Consider the following 14,455-nt stretch of genomic DNA (forward strand, 5'->3'; position numbering starts at 1 on the left):
CTTGCCCACTGCAGAACACCATTGTGAAGAGCACATGAGATCGTGTACTTGGACGTGAGTTACACATTATAAATCTGAATGATGAAAGCAGTTAAGAATGAGAATTAAAGTTGGGGCGCCTGGGTGGCTCAGTGGGTTAAAGCCTCTGCCTTCAGATCAGGGTCATGATCCCAGGGTCCTGGGATCGAGCCCCACATCGGGCTCTCTGCTCTGCAGGGAGCCTGCTTCCTCCTCTCTCTCTCTCCGCCTGCCTCTCTGCCTACTTGTGATCTCTGTCTGTCAAATAAATAAAATCTTAAAAAAAAATGAGAATTAAAGTAAAGAGTAGCTAAATTTTTAAAAGTGAAAATTAGCTAAAATGGGGTCAGGTAGTCATCATGTTAGCATGGGCAAGTTATAAGGGGGAAAAAAAACCCTCTGATTAAGAAGAGACAAAGAAGAAATTCGGCATACAGGAAGAATGAAGCAGAAATGTCAGGAAAGAACCCATGAAAAGGAGGGACAGAGTCATAGAAGAGGAGGGAAAGAGAGAGAGACAGAGAAAGAGAGATAGGAAAAAAAGAGGGGTGAAAATTGAAGACTAGGAGGCAAGCATAACGCAGTGTAGTAGGCTGTCAGAACACAAGCATCTGAAGGGTGGAGACCATCTTTGAATCTATCTCTGATACTTAAAATAGTGTGTTATGTATTGTACCCATAGTAGATGCTAAATTCACATTTTCTGACATAAAAAACTTGCCATGTTAGGGGATCTTTTGGCTCTTTTGCCAAAATCATCAGAGGGATACATTTCAATTTCTTATAAAATTATTCTTTGTCTTTCTCCTTCAGGCTCTATCCCCATTGAGAAAATGGAACACATTTTCTCAAGAAGCTGTAAACATACATATTATAAAAGTTAAAATAATAGGGACTCCAAAACCACAGCTAGTAGATATTATAAATAGTTAAAGTTATTTAGAAAATACAACACAGTAACTATGTATGAGACCACCAGAAGCTAACTGAACTTAAACAAAAAAAAAAGGGGGGGTGTAAATTATTGAGACAATGTGTGTGTGTGTGTACGTGTGTGTGCAATTCTCAATTTTATTTTTAGGAAATAGATGTTAGATGTTAGTGTCCTCTTACCTCAGGACTAATGGCAGTATAGAGAGATTGCTACTACCACTTCAATACCTGTTTCTGAGGAAGATGGGAAATAATGTAATGCCCCCGGAAAGCAGGTCAAGTTCTTGGTGAAGAAAAAGACAGAATAGGAACAGAAGAGATTCTTCAAGACCAGGAGAGGAGAGGGGCCCTGAAAACACCAGGAGTGCTTGCACTACTCCTTGACGGAGTGCAGGGAGATGGAAAATCTTGGAAGTGGGCTGGTTGTATGTCACTCTTCCAGAGGTTAAACCACATGAGTGCATCTTCCAGGTGCCACAGTAATCCTTCTGTTCAAGTGTGATACAAAATCATAGGGCCATTTTCCTTTAGGTACCATGTGCAGGTTTAGAAAATGAAAAACAACAGATGTGTTCCCTAAACCAGAGCTATCTCCCTAAAAGTTATACTTTGAGTAAGACGTTAGAATCATTTCATACCCTCAAGGGAAGAATATCAGTTAATGATAGAAAATCAATTTCTCACTAGCCTAAGGAAATAGAGGGATTTGGTATCAGATTTGATTTGATTTTAGAAAAATAAAGACCACCCATATGAGTCTTCGACAACTGCTCATGTGATTCTTCAGAACCATTGCTATAGGAAAGATATTTTCCCTAACATACACACAGGAGGTTAATATCAAAACTGGCCATCTCCTATAGGCAAGTCTCTAAAGAAAATAATTGAAAAGGAGGAGTTCTTTCGCCTACTTCAAATGTGTAATGGGAAGAAGGAGGAGCCAGAGTGTCATTTTATATCTGATCAAAACAAAGGACATCTCATAAGTGTATAAAGGTTTAGGAGGGAGGTTAGAACTCCTAAGCCTGAGCTATACCCCATGCTTAGATGCAAACATGTTTGGGCTAATCTGGCAGACAGGTGTCCCTGGCCTGACCGTGTCTATTTGCTTGAATACTAAAGACTCTTGAGTGGAGACCCATTTTAAAGGAAGGAAGGAATAGACAGAACGCTTGGACTAACAGCAAAGCACTGTTGTAAAAGAGAGGAGTAATTCTGAATATAACTTGCTGTCTATCACTTGGAGTTGCCTTCCAGCTGAATCCCAATGAACTTACGTCTTATTCTAAGGAGAAGAGAAATGAAAACTGATAAACCAGTTGCTGTTCATCTCTTCTAAGATATTAGGACACAGAAAAGCTCTGTTTAGGAACCAATGTGGCAGAATCTTACCCTCCAGCCAAAACAACTAAAAAGTTGTATAAAATATAAAACTGAACAAAATGGAAAACAACTATTCTCAGACATTATACAATAGTCTAGACTTTAGCCTTTGAGAAAAGGTAAACAAATGATGGGTATTGAACAATAGTCAAGGACAGGAAAGAGAAATCCAAGGACAGTGCAGTGATTTTGCAGAGTTGAGGGGTCTGGGGTGGTTGGACTTTGCAGGGGAGAGTACCAGAGAGGAGGGTGCTAGCCAGAAATTGCACAGGGGTTCCTTGAGGCATTCACAGAATATAAGCTAAACGTGGATGGATAGGTCTTCATAAGACTAAGCAAAGAACAACCACTAGAAAAAATCACCTACTAAAGAGTTGTAATCCAAACAGTTCCTAAAGTTCACAGAGGTTTGGGACACATTTGATTTGCAAACAAGCAGAGAGGAGAGTCCTCACTGGAACATTAGGTAGAGGTCTCAGAATGTCCTGCTTTCGTAGTCGAGGTAGATTAAAGGGTACTCTAGGTTTAAGCTAATAAACAAGGCTTACGCTTAAAGCAAGCTTTAAAATGATCAAATTGATTAGCAAGTAATTTTAAATGTTTGCCTAAATAAGTCTCAATATTCTTTAAAAGAAACCTATGGAATCCAGAAACTCTACAATTTAATTCCTATATTATCAAATAAGCATTAAAAAATTACTAGGATGAAAGAAGCAAGAAAATGTACCCATAATCAGAAGAAAATCAGTCAGTAGAGATAGAGTCAGAAAAAATCAGAGGTGTTGGAATTAGTAGACAAGAATTTTAAAAGATATTATAAATATGTTCAAGGATTTAAAAGAAAACATGAGTGTAATGAGGAGAGAAATGGAAGGCATATGAAAAACAATAATTTCCCAAAGCTAAAACAACACCATATCTGAAATTAAAAACACTGAAATTAAACAAGACAGAAGGAAAAACTAACAGTGAACTTGAAGACATAGCAATAGAAGCTATCCAAACGGAATCACAAAGAGGAAAGAGAGTGAAGCTAAAAAGAGAAAAAAAAAATCTCCTCAAAATCTGTGATATGTCTTTAAGGCTATGCTTAAAAGAATATTTATGGCTTTAAATGTTCATATAATAAAAGAAAAAAAGCTTAAAGTAAGCAATGGGTAAATAGGCTTTCTTCCTCCTTCAGCCCAGGAATTGGAACTGTTTCAGCTTGTCAAGGACCCCAGAGCATTTCCCATATTGTCCTGACACACTGGAAGGCTCTAGGAGCCTCTATATCAGTGCACAGAGAGGGTAGAAATTCCTGGAGTGGGGCAGTTGAATTGTTCTCTACTAAAAGCAGGGCTGACAAATTCTTCCCCAGATTTCTAAGAGAGCTCAGCAGCAGATGGCTATGGACAGATAGGAAGAAAAGACAGAAACCTCACTGTAGCTAATGAGACTTATTCATAAGAAAATGTGAGAGAAAAAACATCCTGGGTATCTTCCAGAAATAACTGGAGGTGGGGTTGGTGGGATTAGAAATGAGGAATATCTTGCAGGAAGTTAAAGGTCAGTAAAAAATATCTGATGACAAATTCTCCCTAAGTGAGTAAAATATAGCCATGAGTACAGAGAAGGTCCACAATGTGACCTTTTTAAAATCTAATTTAGTAAGGCAGTATATTAGTTATCTATTGCTACTCCCAAGCTCAGTAGCTTGAAACAACTACATTTATTTTTCAGTTTCTGTAGGTCAGGACTCTAGGCACAGTACAGCTGGGATTTTTCCTTCACGACCTCCCATGGACACAATTCAGTGAAGGCCGTGCCTACTGAATCTAAGTCTCAACTGGAGAAAAATCCACTCTACGATTACTCCTATGATTATTGGCAGGACAACATTACCATGGGTGTTGGAATGAGAGTGTCAGTTCCTTGAAAGCTTTTAACGAGAGGCGGCCCTCAGTCACCTTGTGAGGTGGGCCTCTCCAACATGGCAGCTTGCTTCCTCAAAGTACAAATAGAGAAGTCAAAGGCGAGACAGTGCAGCAAGATGGAAGTCACAGTTTTTTGTAATATAATTCCATTGAAGTGACATCCTATCACTTTTGTCAGATTCTACCCAATAGATACAAACCACCAGGTCCTGCCGACATTGAAGGGGAGGCCATGAATAACAGCAGCTGGGGGATCTCTGTGTGCCTTCTACACACAGAAAGACAAGGGCAGGTATTGGCCCATGCTACTCTGGCAGGATGTTCCTCCTAGAAAGTGAAGGCCCAGGGCGCCTGGGTGGCTCAGTGGGTTAAAGCCTCTGTCTTCAGCTCAGGTCACGATCCCAGGGTCCTGGGATTGAGCCCCGCATCGAGCTCTCTACTCAGCGGGGATCCTGCTTCCTCCTCTCTCTCTCTGCCTACTTGTGATCTTTGTCTGTCAAATAAATAAATAAAATCTTAAAAAAAAAAAAAAAAGATTTCTTTGTACCTCTTCTAAAAAAGAAAAGAAAAGAAAGTGAAGGCCCGAATAAAATTAACATTTGGAGTGGATCAAGTCCCTCAGGTGCTCAGACAACCACCTTCCTCTGATGGCTGGAGTCATCCCAGTGAGGCTGTAGTTTAGAGAAGAGTGTAAGAAGTAGCAAGTGAGGGGAGAGAGAGAATGGTGATGCTACGGCATATAAGAAGCTTTGCTTGCTTTTAGAATGGTATTTCCTTGACAATAACAATTTAATAGACAAAATTTTTAGGGATATTTTAAGATAAGATGTTTTGTGTATGTGTGTGGGTAGATTCTTCTAGTTCCCAAGCCGTCAGTGAGTTCCTGAAGAGAGAAGTTTGAAAAGTCCAGGAAATGTGATTCACTGCTATGTTAGCTGAGTTTCAGTGATTCAAAATAAATAAATAAATAAGAATAAATAAAAGAATAAATTTCAGCTGTTCAAATGCCTCTTTTTTGACTTTTTCTAGAGTTAAATTATTTATGAATACATATTTTTAAGTTTAATGTACATTTTTACACTGATAAAAAAATTTTAAGAATATTTTTATAATCATTGCTATACCCTCAAATCCATAACTATTGATTGCAAATATTTTTCTTACATATATTAAAATTAATTAAACCTATTAAATATTTTTAATGTTTTTCTGCGTTCCACCAAAAATCACTTCATCTCTAGTGGAGGCAGCCTAAAGTCTGAAAACCGTGTATCATGGAAGGAACATTTGCTTTGGGTTTGAACAGTCACTTTGCCATTTTCTATTTATTAAAACATAGGAAAGTAAGTAACACTTGGGTTATTTGAACCCCAAGCTTCTTTTCTATGAAACTAGAATATTGATGTTTACCTTAAAGAGCTGTTTGGTTTTAGTGAGATGATAGTTGTAAAATGGATCATACTTGGTTATCCAATAATAAATGCAAACATAATAATATTGGCAATACCTAACACTTACTGCACAATTACCATGTGCTAGGTACTGTACTACGGCATCATGAATATATTTTCAATAAAACTTAGTATTTTTTTCAAAAGCCATGATATCAAGTAATTCAACAGTCCCATCTAGTATTGATTATCACCCACAACAGCTCCCAAGTTTCTAAAGGAATGAAAAATGTTTGAGGGTGTGCTGATAGATTAGAACATTTACCGTGATGTCAACATTACAGCTAGGAAAAAGTAATACAATAAAATGGGATAAAAGTTATGATATTTAAATGTCTCCCTTTGTAATGTGTTATATTATATGGATTATGCCAAATTAGTCCTCACAGTTTACAAACTGGAGCATGAACCTTTCGCAGTTGATCATGCCTCATTTAAAAGGCAAACATGTTCACATATGTGGGGCTTCCTACAACTTTTAGGCACAAGAACATAAGGTATGGGAAAGGTGTGCCCATGGGTGGTAATTTTCTTTATAAACCATAGACAAATAGGTAAATAAGACATGTTCTTTATGTGCCTTTATTCCAAAATGTTTGCGAATAATTCCTTCTAGTTTTGAGTCCTATCTTCCAGTGAATTATGATCTTATTCAGGTCTCACTTCGTCTAGCTGGGTTTTTTAAATTTGTTTTGTTTTGTTTTTATTCAAACCTTCTCACGTAAGGTATTTGCATGAAGCAGGCTTTTCTTAAGTGTTGAAGTGACAGGTGTCCGCTTCAGTCTACTGCCTGGTTGTCTAAGAATTCCGTGCTTCACTGTTTTCTGGGGATTTTTCCTGTAGCCTCCTGGAGAGGGCACCTTCCTTCACCTTACTATGGACAGCAGCCTATCCAGCTCAGACACTGCTATTTGCATACCCAAAGATTCACTAGGGGATAGTGCTAAGCAACAGATTTTTCCACACTTCCTCTCAAAGAACGCAAATGACCTGAAAGAAATTTTGAGATTTCCCTACTTTCTATCATCTCAACCAATCTTCATGAGAGGAAAGAAATAGTATATAGAAATAATTTTACCCAATTTCATTAGGAAGGCAGATGTACCTATAGTCATTTTGGATGTTAAATAATAACTTGCCTTCTCTTTGTTACAGTAGGATAATTCCAGGTAGAAACAAGGAGGGTTAAATCCTCCTTGTCTCATTGTGACACTTTCCTCTTCCAAGGAAAGAGTTCCTAACTCTACCTTTCAGCATGCTTCAGAATTGTTATGCACACATTTATGAATGAATTAGACATTTGAAATACTCAAATCCAATGTCCTCATTTTGCAGGCAAGCAAACTGATGGCCAGCAGTACCTAAATTTAAAGAGCTATTCAAGGATACGAATAGACAGCAGCTCAATTGGCATATCACAACGTTCCACATTCTCAGTGCATCACTTAAGTATCTAGGATGAAAGGAAAAAAGTAACCCCTTGAATATGTCCCGGCAAAGAAAGTTATTTGTACTCTGAGACCAACAATTGCCCTCCAAGAATTTTAAGTGGTAAAGAAGCTAGGAGCATTTGTTAGAGTCTAAGCCAAACTGCGTCTGGTTCCCTCTTTTCTTGACCCATTACTTCCCTTCAGCTATGTTCATTAAAATTCACACTCCACCTAACATTTCAACACAGAGAAGGAAAAGTGGAGGCTCTAGGCTTCTAGCATCCTGAACAATACTTTTTCTCCTTGACAACAGAGAGCCAAATTTTCAGCTGAAAAGCCATGAATATCAGATTAAAAATTGTAATAAAACCCTCCCTTTCTCTAAAAATACTGGGGATTGAAGGGTGATCCCATCTGGGCCAGGGTGGGTGTGATAAAATGCAAATGTGCACTTCCAGTAGGAAGAGAGCATGATGCAGTACAGGTCAGAAGTGTGGACTGAATAAGGATAGTTTTTAATACTAATGGAACTGGGGGAGGACTGCTTCCAGATGGGAGGGGCAGCGGGTGGAGAGAGGTTTGTGGGGGCTGGGGGTGAAAATTGAGCAAGCATATGGATACAGAAGGGAAAGAATAAGGCTCTAAAGGGCAGAAAATGTGGAAGCAGGACTCAAATTGCAGAGAACTCCATAATGACGCACTGGGCCTGTAAAGAGGGAGACAAATTCAGGAAATAACCTCAGATAAAGGTGGGATGCTGAGGGCTCCTGGGAGAGCAGTTTCCATTAGATGGTCAGAGAGGAAAGAGCCTGCCAGTGCAGCAAAGATCAAGTAAGGAAGTAAAGAAACGGGAATGGGTAGAACAGCATCTCCTTTAGATTTTCAGGAAAGTCACTCAAGCATCCAGTTTCATGTGAATTTTCTTTTACTCAAGATATCTTCAGAGATAAAGCAAAAGCAGCAAAATGTTACCAAAAGGGGGACCTAGGTAAAGGATGTGTTTTCGTGTCCCTTTGGTTTCACCATTCTTACTCTTGCGCAAAGGTCCCTGATGGACATAGAGTCACTATTCAGTTTTGCTCAACAGTGTGACCTTATCTACAGTAAATGTCAGGGTCTCAATTCAAAACACAAGCAAAGGGTGATGAAACAGAAATTTCTCACTTAAAGAAAGCTACCCCATTTTAATTAAGTTCAGTCAGTTTACTAGCAATAAATCAGCCAGTGATTGTGTGAACTCTGATTCTTCTTCACCAGGTTCTTGTCTGTCTTTATTTTCAGCTTTGGTGTATAACACCTATTATCATCTTAACTTTAAGTCTATTAATATCTCAGTGCATGGTATCTAACGTTGAGTGTGTCCATATCTTCTTAAGGCTATCTTTTTGTTCTACACACTCCTATTTTGAAATGTGTTAGTGGTTTTCAATATCTATACCATTATTCATAGCTAACTGAGGTCCCATTTAAATGTGGGCTCATTTTCTAGATAAGACTGTCTCGTATAGTATGATTAGGAGGTCCAGAGATCTTTAACCAAACCCATTTCATAGAGAGTTAGACTTTGAGGTTTCCTCACAACATGGTAAAACGCTCTGTGTACACAGACAGGGCTTGCCAGAACTGTCTGGCAAAGAATAGAACAGAAGTGGCAGGAAAAGGCCACGCGTCTCAGTCACGTTCTGTTTATAGTAGGAATGCCAGGTCCCTTTGGAGTTGACTGCTTCGGCAGAACACAACTGGAAGCCTTCTGTTGGGGAACTTCCCAGAGGTTCCCAATTCAATACATGTGCCTTGTGTGGCCCTTCTATCATGGGGAAGTGATGCAACATAGGCACCACTCCCTTGCAACCACATCAGACTCTGACTCCTCTTTGATTGCAAACTTCTAGGCAACCAGAAGTCTCTGAAAAAGTATAAGTTCCACCTCAGAACCAACATCTTTCATTACACTGCAGGGTGAACAAGCCCTTTCAGCTGCTTCCTTGTTGTCTGCCTTAGATTTTAACCTTCCTTTCATCGTGTGTGTTTCTCTCACTCTAAAGTAGAAGCAAGTCGATGGAGAACACTGGGTCTTTATGGCTCTTAAAGAGGGTCTGCAGAGAGATCCTGGGATGCTAGCCTCTGACAGCTTTATTTGATACCATGTAACCGGAGGCAAGTAGGAAGGGTTGCTATTGTTAGCATTTCAAAACAACATCCATTATCACCTTCTTTTTTGACCTGTTTAACCTTTTCTTTCAAGAAATTATTCTTTGATTCTCAAGCTCCCTTGCCCTTGTCTGAGAACAAAGAGGTTCCCCCCCATTTTTAGTGTACAAATTGCTTTAGTCATTTTCAGGTTATGAAGTATGGGGGGATATTTTCCTACAGAGAAAATACTTATGATTTCTTTTATGGATAATTCAAATATAGTTGAACCTTAGAACTTAAAGATGAAGAATGAAATTGTTATGAGTTTGGGGAAAAAAACCTGAGCAATCAAAAACCAGTCTTCATGTATGCACAATAAAATTGAGTTTTAAATTGTGTAATCATACCTCTGCATAACATGGCAGGGATATTATTGTTTGTTTTGATGTTGTGCTCTATTTTAAAATGTACATAGCTATGCAAATAAAGTTAGGTAACTCAATCAAGACACAACTTTTTTTTTTTCTTAATTTACCATCTCAGTTTCTTAAATCTAAAACCCAGAGGAAATAAATGCAAAAAAGTCAAAAGGAAATAATTGAAGTGTTGATGTTTCCTCTTAAAAAAATTAAAGATATTTAAGATTTTCATCAGGACATGGTTAATTAACATTACGAGTAGGGCGATACCATCAGTAAAAGAAAAATTTCTAAATTGTTTGTGTCTAATTCTCCATCATCTTCCAACACTCCCCCCATACCCATACCTCTGTTCATTGTATAATTACTCTTCTGGCCTGGAATGCCCTTTATCCTTCATGTCCATCTGGCTAACTCATGCTTGTCCTAGAAAACTCAGTTCTGCTCTCATCTTTTCTCCATTACCCTTAGCGGCTCAGAAAAGCCAGTACTTTTACTTTCAGAGTTTGCAAATCAAAATGTAACAAATAGGGGTACCTGGGTGGCTCAGTTGGTTAAGCTTCCTCTAACTCTTGATTTTGGCTTAGGTCATGATCTCAGAGTTGTGGCATCAAGCCCCTCATTATGCTCTGCACTCAATATGGAGTCCTCTTATCCTTCTGCCTTTGCTCCTTCTCCCTTCCTTCTGAATCTTTCTCTCTCTCAAGTAAATAAATAAATAAAATTTTAAAATGCAACAAACAGGGGAGCCTTGGTGGCTCTGTTGCTAAGCCTCTGCCTTCAGCTCAGGTCATGATCCCAGGGTTGTGGGATCTAGCCCCAAATCGGGCTCCCTGCTCTGCTGGAAGCCTGTTTCTCCCTCTCCCACTCCCTCTGCTTGTGTTCCCTCTCTTGCTGTGTCTCTCTCCGTTAAATAAATAAATAAAATCTTTTAAAAAATTAAAATGAAACAAACAATTATATATCAGGATTGGTAGGAGTATCAAGGGTTATTTCACAACTGCCACTATGTGTTTCTTTTTCTCTGACACGATCGACACAAATCCTGCTATGTTTGAGACCATTCATTTCCTTTCCCGGATGAGCTTCTTTCATGATGCACTGTTCCTGAATCTGGCTGTAGACAGATTTTGGTAGATGTCAGTGATAAGCAATGTGTTTTATATGAGAATGATATCGAAATGTCTTCTTCAACTTCTGGTTATAATCTTTGGCTGCTTTTTCTCACAATGGAAGCATACCCAATTTTTCAGAAGCATTGGCTTTACATAGACAAATGTTCATTTCATCAGACCCACATATAATATATTTGCTGTCAGAAGTCCATTTTACATAGCTAACATGTTGCATTCTCTTTGTGTGATAGACTTCCCTGCTTCTACTTTTGTCCACAGGAAAGATCCAAATAGATTTATCAAAACTAGCACACATAACTCTTTCCCAGTGGGAAATTAATCCATATCAAGCCCCACAGATGCATGATCCATATGTACCATTAAGGGAATGTCCAGTACATGCATATCAAAACTATACCGTTCTAATCATTTGCAGCAGTAAAAACGAAAGCTTCCATAGAGCTCCAATAAATTGTATTTGTTCTCATATCGACGATGACCTTTTTCAAAGGACTGGCATGCCTCATATCATATAGTTCTATATTCCTGTTAGAAGCACAACTTTCTAAGATAAACATCTCAATTGGCTTAACTTTAATACTAGTTATACTGTCGAATCCCCAGGTCATTGGACATATAGGACTTGTTCTTTGTTTATCCCAAATGTTTACTTGCTGTCCACATGAAGCAAAAACAGTTTCTTTCCAGTGATGATCAATTCCTCCACACAATGTCTTTCCTAATGTGGTATGCAATGGTTTCTCCTCTTCCCCCATTGCCTGGTCCATCCATTTCCCACTGCTCCACAGTTTTGTCATCACCAATAGTAGAAAAAGAAGTCCCACAAAAGTAAGTACATATTCTTTGTACAAAACCCTCATGTGCTTGCATTATACAGATACATTTTCTTTTTTTTTTTTTAAGATTTTATTTATTTATTTGACACAGAGAGAGAGATCACAAGTAGGCAGAGAGGCAGGCAAGGGGGGAGGGGGAAGCAGGCTCCCCACTGAGCAGAGAGCCCGATGCGGGCCTCGATCCCAGGACCCTGAGATCATGACCTGAGCTGAAGGCAGAGGCTTAACCCACTGAGCCACCCAGGTGCCCTACAGGTACATTTTCATTTAGTCAAGTTCCAAATTCTAACCTCCCCATCACATGCCCCAGGAAGGGCAGCAGCCAGGGTCTTTGGATGCTCTGCCAAGCAACTGACTCCATCTCGGTGACCATCCAGGAAAGCAAACAATGGTTTCATAAAGTTCTTAAGTATTCTTGTGGGACCTCAAAAAAATTAAGTAGGATCACAGTTTCTTGGAATTCTTTGTAAGTCCAGCTTGATTTCTCGGACATAGTTGTCCGGGTTCTGGCTCAGCATCTTCGCCTTCATTTTGGCTGCTAGTTGTCCCCGACCCCACAAGCCTTTCCTTCACACTTGGGTTCCTGCTGCCTTCTTAAACAAAACCCCCTTAAAATATCTAAGTTATACTACTAACTCTACCACTAGTGGTGTGACTCATGTTCTCTTAGCATCATTTCTTTATCCATAATGAGAGGAAAAGCAAATAAGGTTGCACTTCCTACCATCCAGGATTATAGTATCAAATGAGATTATGTATATGAATATGCTTTGTGAATGCTTTAGCACCATGCAAATATAAAATATTAGTATTATGTGCATTATTATGGGAATCTGTTCTACTCAACATTTTTATCAACAACTTGAACAAAGACATTAAAGCATGATTATAAGCTTTGCAGATGATAGACATATGGGAGGAATAGCTAATAAAAAGAAAGGAAGATAGAATCAAAGTTCAAAGAAATCATGACAGATTGGAATGATGACTAGAACTACTAAAATGATATTTAATAGGAACAGATGTAAAATACACTTCAGTTTAAAAAAAAAGCATGTCAGGGGAGACCTGTGATGACATCAGTTTATATGAACCACAGTTATATGGTTGGGAATTGAGGATAATTTTAGATTTCTCTAATAGGAATACTCTGTCCAGAATAAAAGAGGTAATATGCCACATGTGTCAGACCATTGCTTACATGTGTAATATTTAAATATTGAAATATGAGGAACTGTGCATCTAGGGAAAGCAAGAGAATTTTGAAAGGCTTTGAAACTGTATCATATAAGAAGCAACTGACAGAACTAGGGTTGTTTTGCTTGGAAAGAAATACATAAGGGTGTCTACAAATGTTCCAAGGACTTACACACAGAACGGATGTAAAAATGCCTAATACAAAGAGTAATTGGGAGATCTAAAAGAGATAATGAGGCATATACTAGATTCTCAGTAAGTGAGAGTCAAATCTAAATTCATTCTGTCTTACTCTAGTGGGAAGAGTATGGATGTTTGACTGGGAGAGCTGGTCAAATTAAACCAAATGGAATGAGTTTCTCATGGCTGGAAATATGCAAGGAAACTTTTATTGCTACATATAGCATTTGTATAACGTGCTGGAAGTTTTGTGTGTATTAGTGTTGTCTCATTGGAGAACGTGCATTCATCTAACTATACACCTGCTTTCCGTCCATGCACAACCCATAGCTAAGAAAAGATAATATGCAAAATTCCATTACATTTTCAGAAAAAAAAAAAAGAAAGGCAAGTAATGTTGCCTCTTAACAGTAGAAAACTTTAGATACAGAGAGATTATGTAAATGAAATATTCAATAATGTTGTGATAGCCCCTGCTAAGGCTCTGGTTTTCAAATGCTAGTGTGTGTCAGAATCACTCACAGGGCTTGCCAAAACACAGATGACTGACATTCACCCTCAGAGATTCTGAGTGAGTAGACCTGGGGTAAAGCCCTTCAAATTTGCATGTCTAATAAGCTCCCAGGAGATACTGTTAAAGGACCACTGCTCAAAGTGAAAATGCCTTGTTCATACCCCTTGCCACACAAGACAAATTTGTCACAGTTTTAAATGTATTATATCCTCCTATCTTCTTCAGTTGATAATTAGGGATGAGAACCCGATTAATCCATAACAACCTATAATGTGCCTTGTCATGAAAAGAGAAGCAGAAGGAATCAAGTTTCATCTCTCAAAAACTTGAAACAATGCATGTTTAAAAGACCAGAAACTTATATAAGAAAAAGAAACTGAAAAACCAACAGGTATAAAGGAAGGAGTGAAAAGGAAGACGGATAATCAGAAGAGGAGAGAGAATATAGCAAAATGTAGGAAGCAGCTGATTTCAGTTGATGGTGAAACACTAGATTAAAGACCCTTAAACTTCTTTTGAAGTGCTGGCGCTCCAGGATCTGGTTCCCTCACCCGTTAAGGTGGCTCTACTAGATGTGCTCTTCTTGCTTTCTAATCATTTGACTTTTTCTATGTTCTTGTTTCCAAACCTGCTTACGATACACCTCACACTTACTGATACTTTTGAGAAATGTTTACTCCAGTACTTGGAAGACCTTTATCTTCCTGCTAGCAAAGTTGCTATTGAGAAGTCCATCGCCACAACAATGCCCTATCTTTTGCTTGAGACTCACTATGTTACCACTCTGGAAGTTTTGAGGGTCTTCTCTTTTCCTGGTGCTCTGATAATTTCATCACAATGTGTCCCAGCATGGGCCTTTGAAGAATTACTGTCTGAGTGACTCTTGCATTCTGGAAAATTGTGTCCTCT

At 38.6% G+C, this 14,455-nt stretch overlaps 1 pseudogene; it reads right to left on the minus strand.

Annotated features, from left to right (window-relative positions):
* Positions 1–10,672: 10,672 nt before the first annotated feature.
* LOC116864811 lies at positions 10,673–12,185 on the minus strand (annotated as a pseudogene).
* Between the last annotated feature and the right edge of the window lie 2,270 nt (positions 12,186–14,455).

The sequence above is a fragment of the Lontra canadensis genome, unplaced genomic scaffold, assembly GCF_010015895.1.
Source record: "Lontra canadensis isolate GAN:19392208 unplaced genomic scaffold, GSC_riverotter_1.0 scaffold6, whole genome shotgun sequence".
Classification (NCBI taxonomy): domain Eukaryota; kingdom Metazoa; phylum Chordata; class Mammalia; order Carnivora; family Mustelidae; genus Lontra; species Lontra canadensis.